Here is a 16,511-nt window from a genome sequence, read left to right as displayed (position 1 = left end):
GCGCGCTCATGCTTGAGAGCGGTGACGTCACCACCTCTCCAAGCATGAGCGCAGGCTGTCCTGCAGAATTTTGCGAGCGGGGGGGGAGGCGTGGCCGGGGGTGTGTCATTGGCTGGGTCGGGGCTATTTCTGTGTGTAAGTGTGTTTGTGTGTGTGTGGCTGTCTGTGCATGTGTTTGTGACGGTGTCATGTGACCCTTCAGCGCACTTGAAAATTAATTTGCTCTGTCTCCCCAAGCGCATAGCTTGGGAGAGCGTACGTGCACGTGGTGCGTGAGCATGGCCGTACAGATTGATTTTAACTGAAGTGAGCGCGCTCAGCGGCAGCGTGGACGCAGCCTAAAGCACATGCAAGTAGGTATCGAAAAGCATATAGATTAGATCAGTCGTTTTCAACCAGGGTTCTGTGGCATCTTCCAGTGCACAAAATAATAAGACAATTAGTAATGGCTTTTCAAACCAACATGACTCGTTTTTGTTCTTTTTTATTCTGTTTGGCAATTTTTGTTAATAGTTAGATTGATAGCTAGATAGATAGTAAAAACAGGAGCAGAGAAGGAGAACTGTCAAAGACAGAGGAGAAAAAGCGAGAACGGATTAGATGAATGCAAAACATTCAGCTAGATGGGAAACGGGAAAGGGTTAAGAGGAAGACAGTAAAATTAGATACAGTACAGTATGAAGGGAAAGGGAAATGATCACCACTTGATTAATTTACACTGTCCTAATTTAGCACATTCCTAGTTAATACTATTTTCTTATAAAGTGCTGGCAGTGGAGTCTGTTCTCTGGAGCTTACTTTTTTATTTTGGTGCCTGAGGTATAAGGTGACTTGCCCAAGGCCATAGGGAGCTGACACGGGGATTTGAACCAGGCTTCCCTGCTTCTAGGCCGAGTCCATAGACGGACAGGCCGTGCTGAGGCGTGCGGACGCTCCGCGCTGAGCCCCTGCATCCTCAATGAGGATGCCTTGAGAGGGGGCTCACGCGAGCGTCCGCTGGCGTGCTGACGAGTTGGAGGTTTCAGCCGAGCGCCAAGCTGTTTTTCAGCTCGCTGTCGGCTGAAAACCTCCCATCACAGCAAAGCAGCGTCAACGTCACGACGCCGTGACATCGGTGCCGTGACTTTGACGTCAGTGCGTCACGGGCGATTGGCCCAGCGACGTCACTGCCCCGCCTCCAACCACCTCCCCCCGGCTCCCTTCGCGCACGCTGGCTCGCCTGCAAGTCCGTGCAATCGCGCTGACTGAAGCAGGCGAGCCTCAGCGTTAGCGCGCCTCCGCTCTCCCCACCCCTCTATGGCCCGGGCCTAAGTCAGTGTCATTGTTTCCAGTCAGTGTTTATACTCACTGAGCGGCTTTCAGCCTGTTATTTGCCCTCCCACACCAGACTCTACCATACAGCATTGCCTACTCTGCCTTTGTTGATACACAATTTTTTAGGAGGAGAATGCATTACTGAACAGATAAGGATGATGGAGGTCACCATGCTGACAATGACAAGAGAGGTGTTTTGAAGCTTTTCTTTGCAGGCAGCAAGAATGGCTCGAGAGGGTGGCAGTCTTCCTCCTCTCCTCCCATCACAAAGCGTTTCTAATGCTCTTAAAATAATCTACAAAAGTGAATGTTTATAAATGACATTTTAGCATTAATTATGTTTTTCGTGTGCTTCCTACCTGAAATATAAAGAAAGCGTAAGACTTCTGTTGTAAATGTATGATTGTGCTTCTATTGAGACTCATATTCTGTCAGTGGTTTTCAACCGGGGTTCCGTGGAAACCCAGGGTTCCGCGAGCACCCTTCAGGAGTTCCACAGCCACCAGGGGGGGAGAGCCGGAACAACTCTCCCAGCTGTCCCAGGACCGGCGGCACCCCCACATAGCAGTGACTCTGCATCTCCCGAGCTAAGCAGCAACAGCCAGCAGCTCACTGCTAATTTTATCTCTGCCTGCTCCGGTCAGCGCGCGCTCTCACAGAGAGGGGAGGAGCACATTCCGGACAGGAGGTCAGAGTGTGTGTGTGTAAGTGGGAGAGTGGGAGTGTGTGTGTAAGTGGGAGAGTGTGGATGTAATTGGGAGTGTGGGTGAGAGTGGGTGTGTGGGTATGAGTGGGTGTGTGGGTGGAAGTGTGTGTGTAAGTGGGAGTGTGAAAGTGTGGGAGTGGGTGTGTGAGTGTAAATGGGGGTGTGTGTGTAAGTGGGAGAGTGTGCATGCACGCAAGGGGGAGAGGGAGCGTAGGGGGGAGAAAGTGGGGAGGGATGGTGGGGGCGGGCGAGAGACAGGGGCGAGGGTTGGGGCTCCCCAGAATTTAAAAATCGAATTCTGGGGTTCCCTAACCAAAAAAAGTTGAAAACCACTGTTCTAAGTGCTCAGAGAACTTCTAGCAACCTATTGTGGGTAAAAGGTGATACATACTGTAGGACACACAAGATTCTTGGTGCAACACTAAATACTCCTTTGCTATTACACTGACCCCTTTACTTTCTTATTTCTCACATAACCCAAGGATACATTTGAAATAAAATTAATGACAGCCTAGCCTCCCATTTTCTCACCTATGTAACCTACAACAAGACAAGGGGAGGACAAAAATATAAAATACATAGGATCTAGCCAGAATTTTTAGGAGTCAGTTTTTAGTTAGGCGCAGGGGAGGAAGGGGAGTGTCCGGCTACCACCATTCCTCTCCCTTTGGTGGCTCTGTCTCAATGTGTGTGTGTGTCAATGTATATCTGTGACACACTGTCACAAGCACACACAGATGCACTCTCTGACACAGACACTCACATACAAACTCCTCTGCCCTCCCCCTACCACAGTGTGCAATGAGACCAGGGGCGGGCAGACTACAAGTGGGCTTCGACTAGCTCTACCTCCTCCTCTCCTCACAGAGTGGTGGTGACTTGACATGTCAATCACCACAGCTGCTGGTCCCAGTTTGCTAGATCTGGCTTTGATGTCACTGGGAAGCACTGTTGCTGCTCACAGCGGTGATTGACCGTTCAGTCATCACTGCACACAGCGTAGGTGCCAGGAGGTAACACATTTTAGGATGCTGTTCATGATTTTCTTTTTTTTAAACTTTTTTTCTGGTCTTCATACAAAAAATAAACAATATTGGGGTGGGGGAGATGGAAGGATTCCAATAATAAGAGAGAGAGGATGTTAGGGAAGGGGGGAAGGGATATTTGTACATTGTTACAGGTTATGTGTGGTTCATACAGACTTGCAAGCATTTTTTTTAAATACGGGTTTCTTAAAAGGGGAACACGCATGTTTCTGTTACTTTCGTCTAGTGTAAAGGATGCAGAGGTTCTAAAGGCTAACAGGGGGGGATAGGAAGGGATTGGGAAGGGGAGGCTTGGGGGAGAATATAGTGTAGGTTACACGTGATTCCAGTGGTTGGTATGTTTGTCACAGTCTATAGAGGTCTATATTTCTCCTGTGTGAGAATCTTGACACCCAAGGGTCCCATATGTTACTGAATTTGGCCATGGAATCATTCAGGTATGCGGTCAGTTGTTCCATACTCATGGTTTCCCAGATGTTGTTCTGAATTTATGCTATGGTCAGTATTGTCTGTGTTTTCCAATTTGTGGCTATCGAGCGCTTGGTAGCCACTGTGATATGGGTAATCAGTTTACTTTCAGTCCTGGGCATACAGCTGCAGCGGCCATTATTCAAACAAATCACGGCGCCAATTTTGTGTGCTCTGCTGTACTCCACGCGGCATGAACGCGGCCAATCACCCCAGGCATGCGCGCTTATCACGATTGCTTTGTTGAATTTCATGGATTCTGTTTCTTTGGGTGCAATGAAATTAATGAATTGCAATGTGTACAATACTGTGTTACTGTGTTACTGTGTCAATTAAAGGTGTTTAAAAGCCAGAACTTTAAAATTCCATTTTCTGCACTCGTCGCACTCGCGTCTTAAGGCGGTATGGTTGGAAGACATCCCGCGTCATGACATCGGTATTCCGATGTACACAACGCGTGAAGTGTTTGAATAACGGCCGCTGCAGCTGTATCTGGTAAGGGTTTTCCCAGTAGGAGGCACCAAGGATCCCGGGGTATTTTAATGTTAGTAACCTGTGATATATATCTAGTTATACTTTCCCAAAGGGGGATCATTTTTGAACAATTCCACCAGATGTGGAACATTGTGCCTTCTAGGCCACATTTGCGCCAACATCTATTTGGGCATGATGAATACATATGGTGCAGTTTGGTTGTAGTTAAATACCAGTGGTACATTATTTTATAGGAGTTTTCCATGGCTAATGTGTTAATTGAGTTTTTTGGTTTTTTTTGCTGCCTCCCATTTTTCAGACCAGTTATCTGTGTCCAGTACTTGCCCTAGATTCCCCTCCCACTGGGACATATACTTGGCTTTTGAATCTACCTCCGAGCTTAACAGAATCTGATATACCGTGGATGTTATACCACGAGACTGTGAGGTCAAGTGACACAGGTCTTCAAAGTTAATTTGGGATCTAATGGGAATCTGGGAGTCCACAAAGTGTTTGAACTGACAGTAAGCCAGGAAACAGCTGTGGGCATTATTATATTTACTGCTGAAGAATTGAAAGGGTATGGAACGACCCCCCTCAGGAAATCCTGGATGCTCGTCACCCCACACTTCTCCCAACTAGCGAGAGCTTCTGTGCTCAACCCAGGTGGGAATAAGGGCTTTAAAAAATTGGTGTCAATGGGGACCTAGATGGGGAAAGTCGATGTTTTAATGTATTTTGGTCCCAGGTTTCACACGTGTTGTAGTATGAGGTGATTAGGGATGCCCTGGGGTCTGGAGGCTTTAGGCGTCCAGATAATATCTTTGAGCCTTGTTGGATTACAAATCGTTGCCTCTATATTGACCATGCCAATGGATTAGTTGGCTCTTCGTGCTTTTTAACAATCATAGTAGTTTGTTGGAATGTTCAGTTATATTGCTAACAGGCAGAGAAAACTAACTAAATACAAACTAATAATTTCACCACAAATTGGTCCCTGCTTTCAGGGACCAATTTTACAAAGAGCATGAATAGTGGTCATTCTAATAAGCTTATTTAATAATATAACTGTCCATGATATATCTAAATGTGTAAATGATGAGAAACTGTAAAAGCATTAACTACTGCGGTGACTGTAACTTTGGTACAATACAATGATGAAGTAAAATATAACGATAAATTATCCATAGATAAAATTAATAGGTTTAATTCCTTTGTGCATGAAAAGAACGCTGTGCACACGGGTTTCAGCAGAGCGGTGTAAATCAGTAGCATACCTGGAGACATTCACATTCAGCAGATACATACAAATGTGATCAGGAGCCTGCACCATTTAAACATGCACACACATGTGGTTTATCAGTTATGTGATGAACAAGTTAAATTAACAGCAGAAAACCCATCAGAATACATTTTTAGGAAATGTAGGGTGCATAACATGTCACAATTTGAACCCTAATGAATTCAATATCATGCTGATAACCTGTGTTGCCCGCCACTATCTATGTTGGAAAACCGCCACGTCCAGATATCTGTGCTGCTCACACGTGGCTTCACTGGGGCTGTTGGTTCAGTACGAATTGGAACACTGTACCTAAGTTGTTTAGCATCAGAAAGCTGACAATGCTTTGTTTAGCAATATGTTGCTGACCATCTGGCACTAAAATTGCTAAAATAGTGCAGATATAACCACTATGCTCTTCTGTTAGATTACAATGTTGTTTGTAAATCATACAATGAACACGTGTTGACAGTGGATAACAACCAACTTTTCATCAATCCTTATCCTTGTAGATACATTTACAGATTATTATAAATCCCCAAAAAGAGGAGCTTCCTCTTTCTGTCTCTAGTTGATCATATGGCATCCAAAAGTTGATGAGGTGTTAATTTAACCTATCCAAATTAATAAGAGTCCTGGGCCTTCTGAAGGTTGAACTACCAAGGCAACAGGTTTTTCAGATTTAAAAAGAGACGATTGCTGTTTACAAGGAACAGTGCTACCAATTTGGCATTTGTGAGACAAGTAAAACCAAGTGGTACTGTCTTGGTTTATGTCAACTGTAGCACGTCAAGCCACGAGTGGCCAACTCCAGTACACAAGGGCCCCCAAAAGGTCATGTTTTAGGAATATCCCTGCTTCGGCACAAGTGGCTCACAGTGGCTCAGCCAATGACAGAGTCACTGATTGAGCCACCTTTGCTGAAGCAGGGATATCCTTAAAACCTGATCTGTTGGTGGCCCTTGAGGACAGAGGATTGGCCACCCATGGTATGTCCTTCTCAGAATAATGTAGATGAAAATGTTGCAGATTATATAAACAAGAGCTGTACCAGCTGTCTGACTACTTTTCTTTAATGACCAAGTACGGGGCACTGTTACTGTAAAAAAATAAAGCTAGAAAATTACATGTTGTCAAAATCTCTCAATCCAGCGACAGTACATAGCCATTAATCATAAACTGTGACGATTTTGTATTTAACATTAATAAGAACATTTTCTCAAAAGAATCGTGTGGTTTTTTTTTATATACTGTATATATATATATATATAAAGTGTACCACACGGTACATAATATCCTTTTATCCTTGCCTTAAGAGTTTACAATCAAATGCTTTTGTCCCTGGGGCACATAAACACAAAAAGTTGCCACTGGGATCTTAGCTTGTTTTTCCTGTACTTACATTGCTACGTTGTTTCAACTGCAATCAGTCATCCAGGGATCAACCATGCATATGAAATGTAAATACAGGTGCTAAATACCCCTGGGACACAAGATGGGACGGCAATACACCGTGCTCAACTTATAACGCGTATGTGCATTCACAGAATGATGCTGCACACAGTGTAAGGTACTTTGAGAACAGCTGGAATATATAACATGTGCTGCGGTGTCTACTTGTCCTGTCTCTCCAAGCACATGAGCAGCACCAGGCCGCCTGGGGGAACATCATGCTGTGTAGCTGCAGAATGTCTCTGGGTATATTGATAATTTACAACAATAACCAGCGGGCCAGAAAAACCAATTGCTGTGAAGTAGATCCCAAGGTCAGAGTATAATGTTAATGAGAAGAAAAATGCCAGACTGAACGAATCAGGACTATAGCACTTCATCTACTTGGGGGGAAAAAAATGTGCAGTTGAAAATGTCAACTTCGCAAAATCTCCCTGGCATAACTGAAGAAAAACTAGGGAGTCGTTTACTGTGTGAAAGTCTTACTGCTGCAAAACGCATGCAATTCTGGTGAGGTTTCCAGCAGGGAGACTTTGATATGTGTACCCCAATTTAGGTCATGTATCAAGCCGCACAGGAGAATGACAATTATTGATGTATATATAATTATAATATAATGACATACATTACCCTAAACCAGTGTTTTTCAACCAGGGTTCCTAGAAACACTTGGGTTCGCTGGGCCTCCCTGAAGGGTTCCCTACAGTTTTAAGGTCATTTGACAATTGTACCAAATACAGTAGAATTTACAATATATCTGATCTCAAACACGCTATTAGAGAAGGTTGGGGTTCCCCTGAATTTCACAATATAAGTATAGGGTTCCTTAACCAAAAAAATGGTTAAAAAACACCACTAAACCAAGGGTTGGAGCAACAAAAGAAGCAGCACATCGCAGTTAAGTGAAAAAACACCAGTGTATTATGATCCAAAAATCCAACGTTGTGGTCTCTACATCAGGACCATCATCAGGGTTAATATGTTGTCCTGAAGTAGAGACATATTCTCCCTCATGATGGTCCTGATGTGGAGACCAAAATATTGGGTTTTTAAATCCTCATAAACTGCTTTTTTCACTTACCTAAGATGTGCTGCTTCTTTTGTTGCTTCAGCCCGTGGGTTAGGATAATATATATATATGTATTTATGTGATTACTATGTAGCGTGCACTTACATCCCAATCGTTAATACAAGTACGTCTGTTGTGTGTGTGTGTGTGTGTGTGTGTGTGTTTGTGTGTGTGAGTGTGTGTGTGTGTGTGTGTGTGTGTATGTATATATATATATATATATATATATATATATATATTTATATATATATATATATATATATATATATAGAAACCCTGTCTTCCCATAAGAGAAGGCACAAAAGCTGCAACACTCAGATATAGCAAAAAGACATGTATTAGCAGTGACAAAACAGCACACTATAAACCCAACGTTTCGGTCCTGGCAGGACCTTCCTCAGGGGGGTGCTACCAGACAATGACACCCAGAGAACATATATACCCCATAGTTCACCATGTGAGGACAATTAGAGGCAGCTAATTGTACAATCCTGGAGCTCCACGAGTGCAATCAGTGTAAGAGGTAGTACGGCGGCCATCTTGGAAATCAGGAGACAGAGCAATGTATATATATATCTATATCACACACACATTTCGGATCTGATGGAGCCATTGGTGAGTGTCTAACTTTATGACATTTTGTATTACAGTATACGCTATATTACTTACTTCTGGGAGCGTGGTCGCCCGGGCACCGAAAATTTTGCCCCTGGCACAGAGCTGACTGACCTGTCTGTCACCATCGTGACTGTACACAGGATTGGGCATGCTGTGACCGGCTGTGGAGGTGACTGACAGCTCAGTCAGTGCTGCAGCACTTATTGTGGAATGGGGGAGGGAGAACTAACAATCTATAGAAGCGAGGTGCCAGAGGTGGGAGAGCGAACGAGACAGAGCGCTCAAAGACTCTGCCTACCCCTGCTCCTAATTCTGGACAGTGCGTAAAGGGGAAGAGGGGGGCAGTTCTGACAATGTTTCAGGAGGAAGGAGTATCAGTGTGTGTGTGTGTGTGTGTAAATGTGTGAGTGTCAGTGTGTGTGAGTGTAGAGCGTGTCATACAGAGCCGCCAACAGGAAGGGGAGGTTCCTAAGTTTTTTTACATTTTTGTCCACGAGTGTGTGTCTGTGTGTATGTATCTGTCTGTCTGTCTGTCTATCTATCTATAGCCAATAAAGAATATCACTTGTGAGCACATTCACATGTCTTAGACAGGTCTGCAACCCTGCCTTTCACCCATTATCACCTAGCATACAGTGCTCCCACTGCAGCAAGGGATTCTGGAAAATGACATGCAAATGAGCCCACAATGTCTGTGAGTGGTTTGTACTTGCTTTGCTGGTCCCATGCTGTGCTTGAAAGCTGTGTGAACGGTGATGCTTAAATGGGCTCCATGTGAATGGATATTCTAGGGAAAAGGTGACACATTGTGTGCTCATTTGCATGTCATTTCACAGAATCCCTTGCTGCAGTGTGAGCACTGTATACTAGGTGATAATGGGTGAAAGGCAGGGTTGCAGACCTGTCTAAGACATGTGAATGTGCTCACAAGTGATATTCTTTATTGGCTATTATAACGGTGGAGGTTTTCTGTCGCCTTTTTCACCCACCATAACTTCAAATGTGATATGGGATATGGTATACACACGCACACGCACGCGAGAACGTTTGTGAACCCTTTAGGATTTTCACATGTTTCAAACCTAAAATATTATTGAATCTTAATCTAATTCCTAATAATAGATAAAGATAACCTGATCAAACAAATTACACAAAAACATGATACATTTTTCAACATTTATTCATACACAAATGATTCAACATTCACTACCCATGTATGAAAAAGTATGTGACCCTTTAGATTCCGTACCTGGTGGCACCCCCTTGAGCAGCAATGACTTCAACTAAGTGTTTCCTGTAACTGCTAGTCAGTCTCTCACATCGGTTTTGAGAAATTTTGGCCCATTCCTCCTTTCAGAACTGCTTCAACTCAGTGACGTTTGAGGGCTTCCTTGCATGGACAGCTCGCTTCAGGTCCTGTCACAACATTTCTATGGGGTTTAGGTCCGGATGTTGACTACGCCATTCTAAAATGCAGAATTTCTTCTTCTGCAGCCATTCTTGGGTAGATCTGCTAATATGTTTAGGATCCTTGTTTGCTACATGACCCCTTTCGCTTCAGCTTCAGCTCATGGATGGATGGCCTGACATTCCCCTATAGAATCTTCTGATACAATGCAGAATTTATGGTTGTGTCAAGGATGACTAGCATTGTTCCAGAAGTCTTGTGGATCATCTATGTGTTCTTTGGCGAACTTCAGATGGGCAGTAATGTTCTTTTTAGAGAGCAGTGGTTTCCTCCTGGCTATCCTTCCATCAACACCATTCTTGTTCAGTTGTTTTCTGATAGTTGAGTCATGAACACTCATTAGCCAAGGTCAGAGTGGCCTGCAGGTCCTTGGATATTACTCTGGGGTTCTTTGTGACTTCCTGGATATTTGCCGATTTGTTCATGTAGAGATTTCGGTAGGACAAACGCTCCTAGTTAGAGTGACTGGTCTTGAACTTTTTCCATTTGTAGACTATCTGTCTGACAGTGGATTGGTGGAGCCCCAACTTCTTAGAAATGGTTTTGTAACACTTTCTAGACTGATAAGCATCAATAACCCTTTCTAGACTGATAAGCATCCATAGCTTTTCTGAGGTCCTCAGAGATTTCTTTTGATTGTGACATGACGTCTTTCCACACACCTGTATGGTGAAGACCAAACTCACAAAGTTTCTGATCTTTATATATGGTGGGGACTCCCAAACTCACACCTGAAGATCTACTGTTTAGCTATTTAAACACCTGATTCTTATTATCCCCTTTAATTTAGCGGATAAAACCTAGGTTTCTCTTACTTTGCACATACCTTGACTCTTAATTACTCATTGTTTGTCCGATTCATATATCATTTTGTTTCAAAATTGGAATTGATTAATATAAACCCTATTGGATATTTAAGAAAAGACTGGTTTTGATTGAAGAAGGTTATCATGGAAAAACTATGGAATGTCCGTCATTTTCGTTGGGGGTTCACAAACTGTTTCTCGCTACTGTGTGTATGTGTATATGTGCATATATGAGGAAAAAGACAATAGCAGTACAAATAAATATACTCTTAATTAATGAGTGCACTCACATGTATGAACCTAGGTATATAAACACAAATGCAATACTATGTCAGGGCAAACGTGAAAACAGTGATATAATTAAACATATAAACTAACAATTTAGATTCTATAAATCATATGTAGAGCAAAAACTTAGTGTAAAGTCCATAAATAGTCCCATTAAATGAAAAATATATATATGACAAGTACCAACAGGATTTTCACAGGGAAAATGGATCATCACAGGTGTCAAAGCAGCTTCTAAAAGGGATCAACCAGATCCAGAATTTTTTTTATAAAAACAAAGAAGCACATGCTCCATAGATAATGCACACATTTCAATGCAGCAACAATTATATACCGCTTATTAAATAATAAAAACACACTCATACAGAGCTAGCAACAAAGTCACTTAAATCCCAGATACCAATCACTGGATTAGGAGATGACTGTGATTCCTACTCAAATTTATAAAAGCCATCTCCTAATGAAGTGATTGGTATCTGGGATTTAAGTGACTTTGTTGCTAACTCTGTATACAAGTGTGTTTTATTAACTAGGGAAACTCTCTATGTTATATGTGGGATGAGCGAGTAAACCAAATAGGACAAAGAGTCACGGAATGAAATACGGGAAATAAATATTTTAAAACGCCATAAATTTGTTAATCAAATTGTCCTAGTATTGTCAAACTTCAATTAAAAACGGTAATGTCTGGCCAATGTACTTCTCGCACCATTGTGTGTTATTATACAAGCAAATAAATAAGCCTAGTTTCCGCTGACAGTCGAGGCAACAGACTTGTCCAGAAAGGCGGCTCTTGTCTGTCACAGTGACCAAGCACTGTCTGAAGTCAAACAAAAAAGTAAATACTGAATACCACTTCAACGCTCACATTACTGCGACTGGAAAAGAAATCCGGTTAGTATAATATGACAAACTGTAAAACATTTCCATGTAACAATCTCATTCGCAACAAACTGTCCGAAAGTTGAAAAACAAAAATAACACACAAAACATATTATTCTCAAGGTGGCTGGGAGGTTTCAACATTTATACTGTACGTTTCAAAAACAGAAATCTCGTGAAGAAAGTTATTCAAATTTATTTACAGAATTACAAGGAAATCACCAATGTTTCAGTCCCCCCATGGAGCTTTTTGAAGAAAAAAAAAAGCAGTGATATCCGTGTGCTAAATGTACCCACCAGCCATCAGGGGAAACATGTATGGGGGAGGGGACTGGAAAAATGGCGCCAATAGCACAAGTGCAACTGTTGCTGGGTAATTATCCTAACAGTGTTGTGCTACCTGTGATACAACAATAGAATAAGCCTTATTGTGAGTGTACATAATTATACATACTGTATCTTACTTGAATATAATACATTTAAATCATAGTAAGAACACAGTGCAGTGTACAGTATATGAAAAGAAGCATAAATAAATTGTATATTAGAATATGTACACTCATTGTTATATATGTACACTCATATTATACGACTGTTCTAAAGTCCTAGCGGCTCACTGTTAAATATGAATACCTTATTATTCTAACAACTGTGCTCAAATATCGATGAGGAAAGACACAGCTTCGCTGTGGACTGCAGACAAAATGTGATGACCAGCAGGAGAGATCGCGTGTAGCGAGCTAGGCATGTCTGTACAAAGCAATAGTTACTATATACAAGAGAGCAACAGTGCATCCAACTCTTGGTGCCATTTTGCAGTCCCCTCCCCATAAAAGTTTCCCCTGGCGTCTGATGGGCATATTTGTCCCACAGTTACCACTGCTTTTTTATCTTGAAAAAGGTCCATGTGGGGACCGAAACGTTGATGAATTGCTTGTAAGTATGTAAATATATTTGAATGTAAAATTCCTCACAAGACCACTGGGGAGCTGGATTACTATTTTTAAATTGTACACAACATCAACCAGATGAAATGGGTCCTGGGTCAGTGTTCCATCAGCTCGGCGTATTGCCTGTATATTTTGTGCGGCGGCTGCATTTATAAGGCACCTGGCCAGAGTGTAGGCCTTATTGACTCTTTCATAATATTTCTGAGAGGTCCAGCGTAAATGGTGCAAGGAAAGTAAGCGCAAACCTTAACAATATATATATAATATTAAAAAAACAAAATTAATATCACCAAGAGGAGATGCAGCTGGTGTGAGTGATTTCACAATCACCCAAAGTAACGTCTGGGGGAGGACACAAAGCGCAATATTCCTCTCCAAGGTGGAAAGTCACTGGGAATCTCAATTCGAAATGAGCAGCATATGTAAAGAAAAAAGAAAACATATACAGGTATACCCCGGTTTAAGGACACTCACTTTAAGTACACACTCGTGAGTGAGGACATAGCGCCCAATAGGCAAACGGCAGCTCACGCATGCGCCTGTCATCATGTCCTGAACAGCAATACCGGCTCCCTACCTGTACCAAAGCTGTGCGCAAGCAGGGAGACTATAGGGCCTGTTACACATGCGTTATTTACATCAGTTATGCACATATATGACGATTGCAGTACAGTACATGCATCGATAAGTGGGAAAAAGTAGTGCTTCACTTTAAGTACATTTTCGCTTTACATACATGCTCCTGTCCCATTGCGTACGTTAATGCGGGGTATGCCTGTAGTGCAACACAATTTAATTAATAAAAACACTCAAGCAAGGAGGCTCCAATACACTCACATGCTCCAGGAATAATAAAGGCAATTTAACCACTCTGGGTTCAGACGCAGTAGAATGCTCCGGTCAGCTGCTACACATCCACTGCTTCCGCATGCAGACGGCGTCTGACGTCACAGCCCAGGTCTCTCAGCGTTCATCGGGCTCCGTGGTAGTCAAGGCAATGCAGGACGCACAGGCAGGAAGATGCAAAACACCAGCACAGCTGATCTAACGGCGAAGGGGAGCTGACTGCTTCACAAAGTCTGAGCACACAGTAAAACCCTACGCGTTTCGTCCGATAGGGCGGACTTCTTCAAGGGGTGTAAGGATACTGCACCATGGGTGGGAGTAGATGACATCACGGTGCATAGCTGATTCTGATAGGCTCAGCACACCTCTATAAAACAGACTATCTTATAAAAGAGGATAAATATATATATATTTAAAAATGCACACTATCGTTAATAATTTAAAAAAGAAGCTAAATCTATATCAATATTAAGACCCAAAGGCTTAAGTGTACGCAATTTGTGTATCCAGAAAGTCTCTTTTTGAGAAACTTCCTGGATACGATTGCCTCCTCTCCAATCTAAAGTGACCTGATCAATGCCAATATAATTCAGACCCCTCGGATCAGACCCATGGAACATTTTAAAATGTAAAATAAGCATTGGCATATTTTAAAAAGTGATCAATATTTAAAAGACTTTTTACCAGATCGTGCTCAAGTTATTTATACCAAAGCACGCAACATTAAAGATAGAATTGCTCCTAGTTTCTTGAGACCATTACCAACTAGTGATACTTGGTTAGGTCAAAAACCCAAGGGCTTTTTTAAGTGTACGGGCTGTAAAGCTTGCCAATTTTGTATTAGTAAAACTGATTGCTTCCAGTCTCAAGTGACCAAAGAGGTTTTTAAAATAAATAATTTTATAAACTGTAAAAGTGCCTCTGTTATTTATTTATTACAATGCCCCTGTGGTCTACAATATGTGGGCCGCACTATCAGACCTCTTCGGGTCAGAATTCTGGAGCATGTAAGGAACATTGTGAATGGTATGGAAAATCACAGTGTTCCTTTACATTTTAAAATGTTCCATGGGTCTGATCCGAGGGGTCTGAATTATTTTGGCATTGATCAGGTCACTTTAAATTGGAAAAGAGGCAATCGTATCCAGGAAGTTTCTCAAAAAGAGACTTTCTGGATACACAAATTGCGTACACTTAAGCCTTTGGGTCTTAATATTGATATAGATTTAGCTTCTTTTTTAAATTAATAACGATAGTGTGCATTTTTAAATATATATATATTTATCCTCTTTTATAAGATAGTCTGTTTTATATAATATATTTTTAATGATTTTTTTTAAATATAATGTTTTAATATAATGCTATTTATATATATGGAGTTCTCTTTTCTTGGGGTTGAGGAGGAGCGCAGGATAAGCTCGTGATATGTAAAAAATAAAAGTATATATAGTGCAGATGGTAGATCACTGCTATAGAAATAATCAGTATAGGAAATGAACTCACAAAAATCGTAGAATGTTACTGCATGTCAGAGATCCATCTCTCTCTGACTGGAGCCCTTTGTGTATCTGGGGTCAGGATGCCTCTCAGTGGAGTGGATGATATGTAAATGAAAAAAACCACAAATAGTGCATACTGTATAAACCATAAATATGTATTAATCACAAATGTTCAGGAAACTCACATTTTCCATGAATAAGATGGGTGGTGGAGAGAACCGCCGATAGAAGGGTGGTAGAATGTAAAGCTGCTGCCCGGTGCTTCACTTTGACTTGCACCTCACAGTGTAGTTCCGCATCAGTCTCTGCCGTCGCGTCACTTCCGGTTTCGCGTCACAGGTGAGGGCGGGAAGCCAGAATGGGTCTAGTGTCAGCAATGGATTGCCAGTCCTTCAGTGCGCAATTTCTCTCCCCAAAAGCTCAAACTCTACGCGTTTCGCACACTGCTTCGTCCCCACTCCCCCACCCACTTTCACACATTTATATATATGCACTGATCTCCTCTTTTGTCTCCATTTAGATCCGTCGTCGTGTTAGGGAGTTTGTTTTCAGATATATTTTTATATTTATATATTTTTATTGTGTAATTTTGTAATGTATTTTTATTAAATAATATATCATGTTAAATAACTCCCACCTTTCTTGTATATATATTTACTTTTAGTGTTCATTTCTCTTTGTTACTGAAGTGGTTAATTGATGTAGAGGTGTGCTGAGCCTATTAGAATCAGCTATGCGCCGTGATGTCATCTACTCCCTCCCATTTGAGGAACTATTTATTGTAGACCCATGGTGCAGTATCCTTACACCCCTTGAAGAAGTCCGCCCTATCGGACGAAATGCGTAGGGTTTTCCTGTGTGCTCAGACTTTGTGAAGCAGTCAGCTCCCCTTCGCTGTGAGATCAGCTGTGCTGGTGTTTTGCATCTTCCTGCCTGTGCGTCCTGCATTGCCTTGACTACCACGGAGCCCGATGAACGCTGAGAGAGCTGGGCCGTGACGTCAGACGCCGTCTGTATGCGGAAGCGGTGGATGTGTAGCAGCTGACCGGAGCCTTCTACTGCGTCTGAACCCAGAGTGGTTAAATTGCCTTTATTATTCCTGGAGCATGTGAGTGTATTGGAGCCTCCTTGCTCAAGTGTTTTTATTAATTAAATTGTGTTGCACTATATGTTTTCTTTTTTCTTTACATATGCTGCTCATTTCGAATTGAGATTCCCAGTGACTTTCCACCTTGGAGAGGAATATTGCGCTTTGTGTCCTCCCCCAGGTCCAGCGTAAAGCCTGTTCTGTTTTAACTGAAAGGCATAAGTTTAGCTCCCCTCGGGTCTGGATAATCTTAGTC

The 16,511-nt window shown here is 42.1% G+C and overlaps 1 protein-coding gene across 1 annotated transcript in view; it reads right to left on the bottom strand.

The window, feature by feature from the left end:
* PRKCE (protein kinase C epsilon) overlaps window positions 1-16,511 on the bottom strand; it is a 518,187-nt gene that overhangs the window by 238,390 nt on the left and 263,286 nt on the right. The gene's annotated exons all lie outside the window — the stretch shown is intronic.

The sequence above is a fragment of the Ascaphus truei genome, chromosome 4 (assembly GCF_040206685.1).
Source record: "Ascaphus truei isolate aAscTru1 chromosome 4, aAscTru1.hap1, whole genome shotgun sequence".
NCBI lineage: Eukaryota > Metazoa > Chordata > Amphibia > Anura > Ascaphidae > Ascaphus > Ascaphus truei.
Note: the sequence above shows the minus strand (reverse complement) of the source record. Positions and strands in the feature narration are given on the sequence as shown.